Genomic DNA, 15,000 nt, shown 5'->3' with positions numbered 1-15,000 from the left:
ATCGTTGGTAGCGAAAAAAAGAAAGAAAGAAAAAAAAAACACCTACCCGCAGCTTGTTAGCAGTAACCGTAAATGTGGTTCTAAATATAGGTTCGCTGGTCACTGAAACTTTCTCATAACGCACACCACTGTAGTCCAAAAAGAACAAAGCACGCACAATGGATATGATACAGCCGTCACCGCATGATTTCGCGTTTTCCTTATTGCATTACTTTCGTGGGCATGCGCGCTAGGGCCACGCAGGCCAGGAGGCAAGGGGAAAAATAAATAAGAAATGATACGCGATCCTCAGCATTGACTTGGCTGATGTGGCACTCGCATTTATGTTCTTTACCTTAGGCGAGCGCAACGCGCCAACTGAACTCCAATTTCCCATAACGGAAATTCGTATTTGGCCATTTGGTTGTATTTTTGGCTGATGTTCGCGTTTTTCGCCCGAGCATGCGCTTCACTGCGCCGCTCGTTGCCCCTTCAATGCGGCTTCACTGCCCTGCAGGCGTGTTCTGCGTCAAGCCGAACCACCAGGCAAAAAGCCTGGGCGCCGCCATCTTGTTGAGAGCGGCGCCGGGGACACAATCGCGCCTAGCTCATTGAGTTTTCCCCCAAAACTGAACGAAATAGCCTTATTTAAATGAGAAAGATGCCGCGAGTGCCGCAACGAAGGACCTTAAGGATTACCGAAGGGTAACTGAGGGCGACGCGACGAGCTTTGGAAAGAAGAATGATGGGTGTAGCGCTACGGGGGATAAGAATAGAGCAGATTCGGGGGGTGAGCGAACAAACGCGAGCTAATGACACCTTAGTTTAAACCAAGAAAAAGAAATGGGCGTGCGCAGGGCATGCAATGTGGGGGGAAGATCATCAATTAAGGGTTACCGACTGAATTCCAAGAGAAGGGAAGCGTAGCACGGGGTGGCGGAAATTTAGGAGGGCAGATTAGATTAGGAAGGGCGCAGGCACTAGACGGCGACCGTGACCGGGCTTACACGTGACCGGGGTGCTTGGAGAATAATGGGAGAGGTCTTTGCCCTGCAGTGGTCGTAGCCAGCAGGATGATGATGACGAAAAGGTAGCAACAGGTATTCATAACATACAGGTTGGAAAGCTGAGGCACCTCTGAACCCTTGAATATATTTCGCCACACTTGGCCATACGACAAGTTTGTTTTCGAGGCGCTCGGTCCCACTGCAGCGAAAATGTTGCCGGAAATCGGGCACTCCATTTTTGTTTCATAGGGAACCTTTCTTCCACTAGGGCAGCGGATTTTCGCAGGGCGAGCTTGCTGTCGTTTACGGATCAAAAGCGATAGTGAACTCCAAAATGCAGTGTTGGCTTTGAGTGGGACTTACATTGATTGCAAAACCCACGGCTAATCACCCTTCCCCCCCCCCCCCCCCCCCAAGTGGCTCATTACAGCAGACAATCGTTCAGAAACACCGGCATCGTTGCGTATAGTATGGGAATGGTGCGTGTCACGTGAGTGCTCGCTTCGAGCTTGTGTTCTTCATTTTGATTGAATGAAGTCTCACCTAAGTGAGCGGGGGCCGATCCCGGAGGTAGTGCAATACCGGGCCGACCTGCGGCGGAGGTGAAGCAGGCTTCAAGCACTCCGCCAACTTCCAAAAATAGGTTTAATATCGTGGGTCCATATAGAACCCGTATCAGATATTAAGCTGATAAGAACAGAGTTTTTATTCATGCTAGTTACAGAACATCAAAAAATACAAGTTACAGAACCAAGGAGAAAACGAATAAAAGGTGTATAATCTAAAAACGCAAACAAATGGCTAAAAAAACTAGTTATTGGTGTTAGTAATAAAAGACTAAAACTGTAAAGGTGTAAAACAGTGCAAAAAATGGCGCTTCTCTAAAAACATAAGATCATTAAGAGGTGCCGACATGGGCTCTAAAAATCTTTGTAGAGGCGCTTATTGTGTCACTGATGCACAGGCGTTTAAGTGTCCGTAGGTATGACCTACTGCACAGCCTGCGCATCACCCGGTCGTTCCCCACATCCCAGCTGCCAAGGCAGCCGACGACCACCGCGTCCACCGTCACACGCTGGAACCGCCGGAGGAGATGACGCTGTACAGGGGCGTACTTCTCCTCCTTAGCCTTCCGGGCGTCCTGGAACGCCTGCAGCCTGTTCTCGAAAGGGCAGCAGACGTCCAGGATGAGTGCCTCCTCTCCACGGGCCAGTACCAGGTCGGGCTTGAGTGATGTGTTGCCTACGACCTGGTTCTCCGCAATGACTGTAAACCGACCCAAAGCAGCCTTTTTTATTCTGGCGACGATGGTGTTATGGCGCTCCGTCATGGCCCGGCTCTGCCGCATGCAATGGCAAAGTACATGCGGCAGTGTCTCCTCCCCATACCCGCAGCGTCTGCATCTTTTGTCCGCCGCGGGTGCCCAGAGTCTTGTGGCGTTGAGGGGGAGGAGATTTAGTCGGGCTCGATGAATGAAGCGCCAGTCGATGAAATGGGTGTAGCGGCCGGACCTCATGAAGTGTGAGTTTGCCGGGTCGGCCGCCACACACACCATCGCCTTGCCTTGGTTCGGTTTGTCTTGCAGAGATTGGTCCCTTTCGGTGGAGAGGAGCGCCCGGATGGTCTTGATCAGCTTGTGGCGGTTCCTCGCTGACACAGAGGCCTCCCCGCAGTTGATGCGGGCTCCATGCTCCAACAGCTCCCAGGCGACGGAGAGGCGACGGGAGGCTTTGCGGGCCTCCGTCCACACAGACTGGACCTGTGTGGACGTTTGCCGAAAGTCGCCCTCCGTCTCGCCTGAGAGGTAGGCCTCCATGTCCTCGGTGTTCGCGGGTCGTCTCAGCCGCCTTGACACTACGCCCTCGAGCTCTCCTGCTGCACGCTCCCGGACCTCCACGTCGGTCGACGTCAGTAGCTTGAAGGCTCCATCCACCCGACAGATGTCGCTGAGCTCCGCCGCAAGTGGGATCCCTGCACTGCCAGCCTGTGAGCTTCCGTACAAGTATTCATTGGAAGCTCTGGCTGGCACGTACAGGGTCTTCTTGATGAGCGGGCGGAGCTCCTCGTCCAGGCGTTGCCACTCTCCCTTGCTGGCAAGGCCCACCCGCATGGCAAAGTTGAGGGCTGGATACAAAAATGTTTTGATAGCATCCAGCCTCTGCCATGGGGCGAGCATAGAGGAGAGCAGCTTTCTGCCCAGGTGGATGGCCTCGTCGACCGTCGTCTCGTCCGGTAGCACCCTGAACCCCACTGGACGGCCCAGGAACTTGTGCCCCTGGAAGTCGCCAAGCGCCGGAATCGGGTCGCCACCCACGGTGAAAGAGGTGGGCCGTGTACCCACGGGGTGGCGACCAGACAGGTGTAGAGACCGGCACTTGGCGGCGTTGAGTCGCAGCCCGAGCCGGGCCGACAGGGCTGTTACACGGTCCAAGCGGCTCTGCAGGGTGGCGGGATCCGCGGCCAGCAGCGTCAGATCATCGGCGTAGGCAAGGATGTTGTGCTGCCTATCGCCTCCCTGTACTGCACGGATGACCGGGTCCACCACCAGGTTGAAAAGCAGGCCGCTCAGAGGACAGCCCTGTCTCAGCCCAGCTCCGATGGTGATTGGCTCCGTAATGCCAGCTGCTGCCACGACGCAGGTGGTGTTGGCGCGGTAGAGGTCTTCAACGATGGTAGCAAAGGCCTCCCCCGCGCCGGCGCCGCGGACAGCGTCGACGAGGGCCTGATGGGCGACCGAGCCGAAAGCGTTGGCAAAATCGAGGAACCCCACGCACAGCTCCCCACCTCCTGTCCTAGCATCATCCAGGCGTCCCTGCAGCACGAAGTTGTGTTCAAACACCCCATCGTGCGGCAGGAAGCCCTTCTGACACCTGGACAGTACCGCATGGTCGCCCAACCACCTCTGCAGCCGGGTGGTGAGACACCCGGCATACAGTTTGGCGATCGTGCGACCAAGGGCAATGGGTCGCCAGTTTGTGGGGTCCTCGCGGTCGCCCTTCTTGTATATCAGGATAGTCCTCGTCGACTTCCAGCTCAGGGGCGTGCGGCGGTATTGGAGGCATACGTTGTATACCGCCGCCAGGAACCTGCCCTCAGGGTCCACCTGCCTCCAGTGGTGGTACGTGAGGCGGTCCTCCCCTGGAGCTGTACTCTCGCATTTACGGAGCTTGGCTGCGACTTCTTCCGGTGTAAAGGGGCACAAGTCCAGTTCTTCGGTGGCTGGAAGCCTTGACCTCAGGATGCTGGTATCCACGGGTGTTGGTGACCAGAGGTTCGAGTAGTGGTCCTGCAGTGCGTGGGGGTCGATCGGACAGAGCTGGGACGGGCCTTCAGTGATTAGCCGCACTGCCCGGCGCCGGTTCCTTCTGTAGAGAGTTTGTATCTGCTGGGGGTTGTCGGGGTTCACCTCGCGCCTCCGTGATTGGCGCGAGTCCCCGACTGGCAGCCGCAGGTGTTTGGTTGCGGCTGCAATGGCACGGTCAAGGATGTTTTCGAACCGTGCCCACTCCCCAGCAGACTCAGGCAACCGGCTCAATGCCCGCAGCTCTGCCGTTTCGTCCGCTAAGGTCCACGCACTGCCCTCTGGCCGTGTGGTACCAGCATGTTCGTCCTGGGTCCCGAAGTCCTGGTTGCTTCCGTCATGGTCCTGCACCTCTGCCCTGCCCGGGGAGAGCTCCTGCATGGCCGCCGGCTCGTGAGCCTCGGAGACTGGTGCTCCCAGGCTGCCTCGGTTGGACGGCAGCGATGGTGTTGGAGAAGGAGAGGCCGAGGCCGCGGTCCGCCCTGACTGGTTTGGCGTCCGCGGAGAAGGTGCCTCGGCCATCTCGCCATCGCTGCTGTGTCCGGGTGTTCCCCGAGGTGCCACGGGAGACGGCTCCTGGTCGGCGGCCTGCCCGGTCGCCACTGCTGGTGTTCCAGGAGGGTCCTCAGCGGGACCCTCGGTGCTGTCCTGCTCTGCTGCGGGGGTGCTGTCGCTGTCCTGCTCCGACGCACCAGTGGCAGCACCCGCGGCGAGATCACGCCTGGCCGCCAGTGCCGCCTCCCTCCTGTGCCACTGCTCGTGGTTGCCCAAGCCCCTCCTTGTGGGGAAGGACATTGGGCAACTGCCACACTGGTGTGGCAGGGCAGCAGGGGGGGCGGCAGTCAAGTTGGCTGCAGCCAGGCAGGCGTGAGAGGCTGGTCGAAGCCCCAGTGTCTCGCCGCAGATGGTGCACACGTTGATGGTGCGCCGGATCCTGGTGCCGTGTTCGAGTTCCAGGTGCCGCTGGAGGGACTGCCGCCGCGCTGTCCATTTGGCCGCGGCATAGGCAGCTCGGCAGCCCTCTTCGCAGCACCGGACCGTTTGGGGCACGGGAAAGAACACCGTGAGGGTGCCATCCTCACGGGCCGGCTGGCGTTCCTGCCTAGGGGTGATGGGGTCGCCATCGTCTTCACTGGTGTCATGGGCCGTGCGGCCGTGGCCCCCAGAGTCCATTGTATGGTCTTACCTTCCGGACCCGGCGGCTCTCCTTAAAGGAGGCCAGGTCCGGAGGCTAGGGGGCCACCAGGGGTGGCAGCTAGTGGGCCGGGCCCATGACAGACGATGGCGAAGGCAGGGGCCAGCCGGTTGTGCCCCAGCACAGCACCAGTCGGGACGGCAGGACCAGCGGGCACCCCGCAGGCAGGCAGCACCAAGCAGTGGTCAGGCCGAGCGGGGCAGGAGTCTCCGGGGGGCGGCAGGCAGCGCCAGGCAGCGGCAGGACCAGGAAGCGGGCCGGTGTGGGTCGTCCAGGGGCCACCAGGTAGCAGCACGCGGGCTGTCCTGGAGGCAGTGCAGCAGGGAGCCGAGGGCCTGGAAAGATAGGGCTGGGATAGGGGAAAGACCTTGCTATGACCGGAGCAGGTAACCGGGCGCCTCTACAAAGATGAGTGTGTCAAAGGCCGGGCAAGCCAGCTGCAGTGACTACACTTTGATCTTAGCCAAAAGGCCGAGAAGCGATGTCTTTCACTTCACTCCATTGTACCACTGCCTTGTGGGTGCCCTGGCGACATTGGTAACCTCAGCAACAGCGTGGGCAATCTTATAAAACCCAGCCCGTCTAGAGACTCTATGCTCTCTATCTCGCGAATCAACTCGCGACGCCTCAGTCTTTCACTGTTAACGAAACGCCGTCGCGTAGAAACGAGACCCGAGCGCAAGCTTGTTCGCAAGGCAAAACCAACGAAGGCAACCTCGTAGAAAACGGAACAGGCGAGCGGAAAACACGCGCAAGGGGAATGCTTACTTCCGTCTGAATGCGACCGCTCAAGGCGGCTTTCTTTGAGGCCTTCGTTTCAAGCCCGTGCGCAAGTGTAATACACTACGCGCATTTCCCTCATTTCCTTTTATTTACCGCAAGGCCCACTGAAAGTTTTCATACGGCACAGGCCGGGACGGATTGCAACGTGTCGATTCGACCGCTAGAATTAGGTAGCGCGCCTCATGTACGAATGAAAGAGAATGAAAAAAAAAAAATAAATAAATATAGAAAAGGCTGCGCACTCCTTCCAACCGGAAACATAGAGGGCAGGAAGATCGCCATGTGGAGCACAGGTGTTGTTAAAAAAGAAAGAAAGAAAGAAAGAAATAGCGCTACCCCATCATCTTTACCGTGTGCGTGTATACACACACACGCACACATATGCACGCGCACGCACGCGCGCGCGCGCACGCACACACACACACACACACACACACACACACACACACACATACGCACACATGCTAGCATAGCTTAAGCACAGCTGGAAAGCTCAGCCTTGCGCAAGAAAAAAGGACCACGCCCTTTCGCAAGCCCCTTTGAAACTTTTAAATGAGAAACATGTGTACAGCGAGGTCGTTCGAAACTGGCGCGAAAACGCATCCGCGCCATCTGTGTGCGGAACTAGGAAAACCTACGGCCTTCGCCATACAGAAAGAAAGGTAGATGGCGCGAGCTAACGCTCCGTTGCATACTAAGAACGAGAGCTAGTGAATAATGGCAGAAACGTCTTGGGAAGAGAGAAAAAAACAACAACAACAAAAAAAAAGAAAGACACGCAAGTTGTTGGCTCGCGCAAGCATTCTATTTTACAGCGAGTAAAGAGCATAGCAACTTCTCACAAGAGCAGCAAGAAAGACAAGAAGAACGTGAGAGAGGGGGAGAAACAGGCGCGTTTCTTTGGAATGCAGAGCATGCTGCACACACTATGAAGTGCCAAAGAGACGGGGAAAGCAGATGGCGCGATTGTGTATGTCCTCAAAGCTTGAAAACAATTTCTAAACTACAAGGTGTGCCGAAGTCCGCCTACTCTCATCAGGTTGCTCCCGCCTCCAATTGCATTTAAATTAAAATTACAGTCGCCTCAGAGGCAGAGAGAGAGAGAGAGAGAGAGAAAATGTGTACACTTGCTTCGCGCAGCTGCACCCGTTCAAATTTTACAGCAACAAGAGCACTCCCGCAGGCACAAAGTCCGCTGCCGCGTCCGCCGGGGCGGAATGCACTCGCTTCCGTAAATTGTCGTGCGGCAGACTGCTGCATCGTAGCACACCTGAAACCGCGCAGACGTCAGCGATCGCCGCGAGATCGCTGCGAGCGCTAAAGTCCGAAACCACGTCCGCCGGGGCGGCGGGAGCTCGATACCCCTTCACGAAACTTCTGCGTGTACACCGCCGCACGGCCACGGCGGAGTCGCTGGCATCCTGCGCGCAGTTGCATTGCGTCGCGCCGGGAATCGTTGAAGCCCCACGCAGACGTCGGCGTCGGCCCCGACCTGGCTGCGAGCGCTCGAAGAGACCAAGTCCGAAGCCACGTGAGCCGGGGCGGTGTGAGCGCGACTAAGTCCGAGACGACGTCAGCCGGGGCGGCGTGAGCGAGACCAAGTCCGAGACTACGTCAGCCGGGGCGGCGTGAGCGAGACCAAGTCCGAGACTACGTCAGCCGGGGCGTCGACTAAGTCCGAGACGACGTCAGCCGGGGCGTCGAGCACGCCGCGGTCGCTTTTCCCACTCTTACTCGAAAAATGGCGAAGGGGCCGCGCTAGCGTGCCTTGAATCGGTGAGCGGCGGTACCGCGGCGATCGCGAGAGCTCAAATCGGCCGTGCCAAGGCCAAATATTGGCGCTCGGCTCGGCGCAGTACGCCGCCTTGTCGCACGAGTACGGCCCCGTGGAGGTCTGGTCACTTATCGCTGCTCTTATAAGGGGCCGTACCGCCCTGGCCGACGTTGTACCGTAGTGCCGTTTTCGGCTTGCGCGTGTTCGTGGTGGTGTCCGCGCACCGCTCCGCACTCGAGAATCGTGCCCACGACGACGCGAGCGCTCGGAAGAGACGCAAGTCCGAAACCACGTGAGCCGGGGCGGTGTGAGCGCGACTAAGTCCGAGACGACGTCAGCCGGGGCGGCGTGAGCGAGACTAAGTCCGAGACTACGTCAGCCGGGGCGTCGACCAAGTCCGAGACGACGTCAGCCGGGGCGTCGAGCACGCCGCGCGCGCTTTTCCCACTCTTACTCGAAAAATGGCGAAGGGGCCGCGCTAGCGTGCCTTGAATCGGTGAGCGGCGGTACCGCGGCGATCGCGAGAGCTCAAATCGGCCGTGCCAAAGCCAAATATTGGCGCTCGGCTCGGCGCAGTACGCCGCCTTGTCGCACGAGTACGGCCCCGTGGAGGTCTGGTCACTTATCGCTGCTCTTATAAGGGGCCGTACCGCCCTGGCCGACGTTGTACCGTAGTGCCGTTTTCGGCTTGCGCGTGTTCGTGGTGGTGTCCGCGCACCGCTCCGCACTCGAGAATCGTGCCCACGACGACGCGAGCGCTCGGAAGAGACGAAAGTCCGAAACCACGTGAGCCGGGGCGGTGTGAGCGCGACTAAGTCCGAGACGACGTCAGCCGGGGCGGCGTGAGCGAGACTAAGTCCGAGACTACGTCAGCCGGGGCGACGAGCACGCCGCGCGCGCTTTTCGCACTCTTACTCGAAAAATGGCGAAGGGGCCGCGCTAGCGTGCCTTGAATCGGTGAGCGGCGGTACCGCGGCGATCGCGAGAGCTCAAATCGGCCGTGCCAAGGCCAAATATTGGCGCTCGGCTCGGCGCAGTACGCCGCCTTGTCGCACGAGTACGGCCCCGTGGAGATCTGGTCACTTATCGCTGCTCATATAAGGGGGCCGTACCGCCCTGGCCGACGTTGTACCGTAGTGCCATTTTCGGCTTGCGCGTGTTCGTGGTGGTGTCCGCGCACCGCTCCGCACTCGAGAATCGTGCCCACGACGACGCGAGCGCTCGGAAGAGACGGAAGTCCGAAACCACGTGAGCCGGGGCGGTGTGAGCGCGACTAAGTCCGAGACGACGTCAGCCGGGGCGGCGTGAGCGAGACTAAGTCCGAGACTACGTCAGCCGGGGCGACGAGCACGCCGCGCGCGCTTTTCGCACTCTTACTCGAAAAATGGCGAAGGGGCCGCGCTAGCGTGCCTTGAATCGGTGAGCGGCGGTACCGCGGCGATCGCGAGAGCTCAAATCGGCCGTGCCAAGGCCAAATATTGGCGCTCGGCTCGGCGCAGTACGCCGCCTTGTCGCACGAGTACGGCCCCGTGGAGATCTGGTCACTTATCGCTGCTCATATAAGGGGGCCGTACCGCCCTGGCCGACGTTGTACCGTAGTGCCGTTTTCGGCTTGCGCGTGTTCGTGGTGGTGTCCGCGCACCGCTCCGCACTCGAGAATCGTGCCCACGACGACGCGAGCGCTCGGAAGAGACAGAAGTCCGAAACCACCTGAGCCGGGCCGCGGCGGGAGCTCGACGCCCGTCACGCAACTTTGGCGTACAAGCCACCGCACGGCCGCGACTGAGTCGTCGCCACCGTCCGGCTGGCTGCACTATAGCACGCCGGGAACCGGGAAAGAACCGCGCAGAGGTCGTCGTTTTGCCGCGGCGTTGGCGCGAGCGCGCGAAGAGACAAAGTCCGAAACGGCGTCAGCCGGGGTGTCGAGCACGCCGCCCGCGCCGGTCGCACTCGTGCTCGGAAACGGCGAAAGGGCCGCGCTAGCGTGCGGCCCCGTAGGGGCACAGAAAGGCGATTGTTCTGGAAACCGCGCTGTCCATAGGCGAGAGATTGCCGTTCGCGCATTCGGTCGACGCGCTGCGCTTTCACGACTTCGGCATTGCGCTGCCGACGTAAGCTTTCCATCTCGCTCGCGGCGCTGCGAGGCGGCACGATTTTCGCCAAACGCTCGTCGAAAGTGGCACGAGTACGGCCCCATGGAGATTTGGGAACTTATCGCTGCTATTATATGGGGGTCCCAGAGAGCAGTCGCCCCCAAAAGCGACCTGGGTGTTTGATATGCGGCGGGCTTCGTGCCCGTCAAGCGTGTCCCCGGTATCGCTCCCGTGGATCCCACAGCTGACGTCTGCAGCCTCATCCGCTTGATGCGTTAGGGGCTGGTTGTCGGACGACGCTTTCTCCACGATATCGAGTTGTGTTCCGCATCGTCCTCGGACGAGTCAAATGCGAAAGCGCCGAAGGCGCGGGCGTGACCCGTCGCCTGGCGGCTTTGCCGTCTCGGCTACGTTGCAAGTGTCGGTCGGTCCACCTGTGCTGCGGGCTCAAGAGAAACCGCAAGCCGTGATCGAGTCGACACAACCAGTCTATCGAGAATGTTGCGTGCTTCTTGCCGCGTGGCGATACCCGGCCCTTCGGGGAGGGCGCCGTAGCGAGCTCGAACGCCGTCGTCTCGGACTGTGCAAAGTGCTACTCTTTGCAAGAACGAAGCGTGCTGGGGCGCCTGAAGGTGGCCTCGGCATCGCAAAAACGGCGTCCGGCCTGCTTGACAGGCGGGACGCGCAGTTGAACGATTACCTGGTTGATCCTGCCAGTAATCATATGCTTGTCTCAAAGATTAAGCCATGCATGTCTAAGTACATGCCGAAATAAGGCGAAACCGCGAATGGCTCATTAAATCAGTTATGGTTCCTTAGATCGTTTCTTCCTACTTGGATAACTGTGGCAATTCTAGAGCTAATACATGCAGTGAGCCTGAAGCCCTTTGGGCGACGGGTGCTTTTATTAGACCAAGATCGATCGGGTTTCGGCCCGTATTGTGTGGTGACTCTGGATAACTTTGTGCTGATCGCATGGCCACGAGCCGGCGACGTTTCTTTCAAGTGTCTGCCTTATCAACTTTCGATGGTAGGTTACTTGCTTACCATGGTTGTTACGGGTAACGGAGAATCAGGGTTCGATTCCGGAGAGGGAGCCTGAGAAACGGCTACCACATCCAAGGAAGGCAGCAGGCGCGCAAATTACCCACTCCCGGCACGGGGAGGTAGTGACGAAAAATAACAATACGGGACTCTTTTGAGGCCCCGTAATTGAAATGAGTACACTCTAAATCCTTTAACGAGGATCAATTGGAGGGCAAGTCTGGTGCCAGCAGCCGCGGTAATTCCAGCTCCAATAGCGTATACTAAAGCTGCTGCGGTTAAAAAGCTCGTAGTTGGATCTCAGTTCCAGACGAGTAGTGCATCTACCCGATGCGACGGCTCGGACTGAACATCATGCCGGTCCTTTCTTGGTGCACTTCATTGTGTGCCTCGAGAAGGCCGGTGCTTTTACTTTGAAAAAATTAGAGTGCTCAACGCAGGCGAGTCGCCTGAATAAACTTGCATGGAATAATAGAACAAGACCTCGTTTCTGTTCTGTTGGTTTTTGGAATACGAGGTAATGATTAAGAGGGACAGACGGGGGCATTCGTATTGCGGCGCTAGAGGTGAAATTCTTGGACCGTCGCAAGACGAACTACTGCGAAAGCATTTGCCAAGAATGTTTTCTTTGATCAAGAACGAAAGTCAGAGGTTCGAAGGCGATCAGATACCGCCCTAGTTCTGACCATAAACGATGCCAACCAGCGATCCGCCTGAGTTACTCAAATGACTCGGCGGGCAGCTTCCGGGAAACCAAAGTGTTTGGGTTCCGGGGGAAGTATGGTTGCAAAGCTGAAACTTAAAGGAATTGACGGAAGGGCACCACCAGGAGTGGAGCCTGCGGCTTAATTTGACTCAACACGGGAAAACTTACCCGGCCCGGACACTGGGAGGATTGACAGATTGAGAGCTCTTTCTTGATTCGGTGGATGGTGGTGCATGGCCGTTCTTAGTTGGTGGAGCGATTTGTCTGGTTAATTCCGATAACGAACGAGACTCTAGCCTATTAAATAGGTGCGGGGTTCCCAGCACCTTACAACCTTCTTAGAGGGACAAGCGGCTCCTAGCCGCACGAAACAGAGCAATAACAGGTCTGTGATGCCCTTAGATGTCCGGGGCCGCACGCGCGCTACACTGAAGGAAGCAGCGTGTCTTTATCCCTGTCTGAAAAGACTGGGTAACCCGTGGAACTTCTTTCGTGATTGGGATAGGGGCTTGCAATTGTTCCCCTTGAACGAGGAATTCCCAGTAAGCGCGAGTCATAAGCTCGCGTTGATTACGTCCCTGCCCTTTGTACACACCGCCCGTCGCTACTACCGATTGAATGATTTAGTGAGGTCTTCGGACCGATGTCCGGCGCGGCCTTTCGGTTGCGCCGGTCTGTTGGAAAGATGACCAAACTTGATCATTTAGAGGAAGTAAAAGTCGTAACAAGGTTTCCGTAGGTGAACCTGCGGAAGGATCATTACCGGATTGTTCGAGGGTGACGAGCGCCATTGTTTCTACCCCGTGTGGGTGAAGCAGCTCGCTGCGCCCGACGCTTTCCGCCGCTGGCCCCGCTTGGACGCGGGGACGGCTATACCCGAACATGCCGGGGATTGCCCGAATTTCGAAGGGCGCCCCGTGCCAAATTTGTTGCGCCCAGTGGACGCCGGCTGCAACCTTGGACGGTTGGCTTGGCCGCGCCCGCGGGTAGAAACGGCGTAACGCACACTGTTGGGTGGGCTTTCTGAAGTCCGCCTCGGCACTCTTGCGCGGAATGGGAGTAAGACGACCCGACCTGCTGCTCTTGCCCAGTACGAGGGGAACGGCGAAGCGTGCGGTCGGTCAAGGAACTGACGGTCGAGAGCTAATGCCGCTGCCGCTTAGTACACACGGAACCGTGGTGCGAGCGCTCTCCCGTCCTCCGCGGCAAACGCTGCCGAGTCTGAAAAGGCTGGCGGCTGCCGGTCGCTTCCTGCGGCGAGTGTGGAGTAACGACCCGACTTTGTTGCTGCCCAAGTACTAAAGGAACGGTGCGGCGCTCGGTCGGTCATGGAACCGGCGGTATTGAGGGTGCGGCTGCCAAGTACGGAAGGAACCGTGGCCTAAAGCACTCTCCCGTCCTCCGCGGCAAATTCCACCGCGCCCGAAAGGGCCGGAGGCTGCCGGTCGGCTCCCGCTCGTGACGCGCGAGGTGTCGAGTTCGCGGTTCAATGCGACGACGTCTGCAGGCTATTTGCCCGCCGCCGAGGGAAAGGCGGCGTTGCTGCGAAGTACCGAAGGAAACGCGGCTTTGCTACGTCGGAAGCGTTCTGCGGTTTGCGGACTTGTGCGCTTTGGGAAGGCGCCGCACGTCGAAAGAGGAAGTACGGACAGACGAGGGACTGTAATCCCGTATTCGAACGCACTTGCGGCCAGGCCCTTGCTGGCTTCGTCTTCCGCCTCAAGTAGACTTGTTGTGGCTCCGGCGCAGAGAGCCGTCCCTGGCACTGGCCGAGTGGCTTTGGAGAGCTGCGCGAGTACGCGCGCGCCAAGCTCTTGTCTTTCGTCTCGAGTAGGCTGTTGGATCAGCAGCGGTCATGCGGAAACGCGTGACCGCCGAACGAAAGAGCGAAACAGGAGTAGCGCACGCCGAAAGGCGCTCTTCGAAACCACACACAGGGAGACGCCACGTGCCTGAAACACTGGTTGTACTGTACTGAATTGAACAAACTATTTTTCACGACTCTAAGCGGTGGATCACTCGGTTCTCGGGTCGATGAAGAACGCAGCCAGCTGCGAGACTTGGTGTGAATTGCAGGACACACTGAGCACTGATTCTTTGAACGCACATTGCGGCCTTGGGTCTTCCCTTGGCTTCGTCTGTCTGAGGGTCGGATCACATATCAAGAGAGCCTTCGGCGCACAGGGAACGTGCGTCCGTCGACTCGTTTTGACCGCGTCGGCATCATGGACAGTACGTTGAGCGCTGAAGCCACGCGCCAGCAACCTCACGAGAAGGAGACGGTGGCGAGCCGTCGTGCCAAATCTTCGAAGAGACGGAAACGAGGCATTACTACTGCAGCGTGACGAGTGCGCGCCTCTGGCAAGACCGCCGCAGGATGGAGTCGGATACCTGCAGGGAAAGAGCGGTCCAAGCTCGAGGCGCGAACGTCTGTTGCCTTGTAGCGCGCACCTTTGCGAGAGAGTCGGAAGCGATCGCAATTTGCGTTGTTTGCCTTCGGAGTACGTCGAGCTCCAGAGCTGGTCGCTCGCTCACGTCACCGCAGCTGTGTGGGCGCCCTTCCGGGCTTCGTCGCACGAATGGGAATCGGCAGATTCGTGCGAGGAGCGGGGAGGAGAAGGGTGGCCCCCGAAAGCGGTTCGACGCGAGAGCGCCGTCTGCGAGCGAGAAGAGCACGGCACGGCGGAGAATTGCCGCGAGACGGAAAATGTCTCCCTCGAGAGCGTTGGCCGAGCTGAAGCGTTCCGTCGTAGTCCGCCGTCGGTCCAAGTGCTTCGCAGTCTCTGTCCCCTTAAGACTGGGCCACTCCAGTTGGGGCAGGGGCGACGCTACACGAGACGATGCCTCCCGCCAGGTTTTAGTCGCCCCTGCGGTGCCCGCTGAAGCGGCGCGCTGCTAAGGCGATCTTTGCCTCGGTGGTGTTTTGGGCTTCAGACACGGTCGCTTACCACGCAACTGCTCGTGCGCCGCACGCGTGCAGGCGGTTCACCGCCTGCCAGCCTCGTCTATAAGTAGCTCCGTGTTGGGCGAAGGACGTGGTAGGGCGTCGCACTCGGTTGGCGCTGGGTTTTCGAACGTGTCGAGTCCGTTTCGGCATGTACCGCTCGTATGACGCACG

General features: G+C 58.6%; 3 non-coding genes across 3 annotated transcripts; 2 read left to right on the top strand and 1 right to left on the bottom strand.

Annotated features, from left to right (window-relative positions):
• Positions 1-1,534: 1,534 nt before the first annotated feature.
• On the bottom strand, positions 1,535-1,723 carry LOC139053734 (U2 spliceosomal RNA). Its single transcript, XR_011510730.1, has one exon. It is a non-coding gene; the product is annotated as a U2 spliceosomal RNA (small nuclear RNA).
• Positions 1,724-10,829: 9,106 nt separating this feature from the next.
• Positions 10,830-12,644, top strand: LOC139053737 (small subunit ribosomal RNA). The gene has a single exon (XR_011510733.1). It is a non-coding gene; the product is annotated as a small subunit ribosomal RNA (ribosomal RNA).
• A 1,237-nt stretch (positions 12,645-13,881) lies between these two features.
• LOC139053745 (5.8S ribosomal RNA) lies at positions 13,882-14,034 on the top strand. The gene has a single exon (XR_011510739.1). It is a non-coding gene; the product is annotated as a 5.8S ribosomal RNA (ribosomal RNA).
• The last annotated feature ends 966 nt before the right edge of the window (positions 14,035-15,000 follow it).

The sequence above is a fragment of the Dermacentor albipictus genome, unplaced genomic scaffold, assembly GCF_038994185.2.
Source record: "Dermacentor albipictus isolate Rhodes 1998 colony unplaced genomic scaffold, USDA_Dalb.pri_finalv2 scaffold_176, whole genome shotgun sequence".
NCBI classification, from domain to species: domain Eukaryota; kingdom Metazoa; phylum Arthropoda; class Arachnida; order Ixodida; family Ixodidae; genus Dermacentor; species Dermacentor albipictus.
The sequence above is the reverse complement of the archived record's forward strand: the minus strand, read 5'-3'. Positions and strand labels throughout refer to the sequence as shown.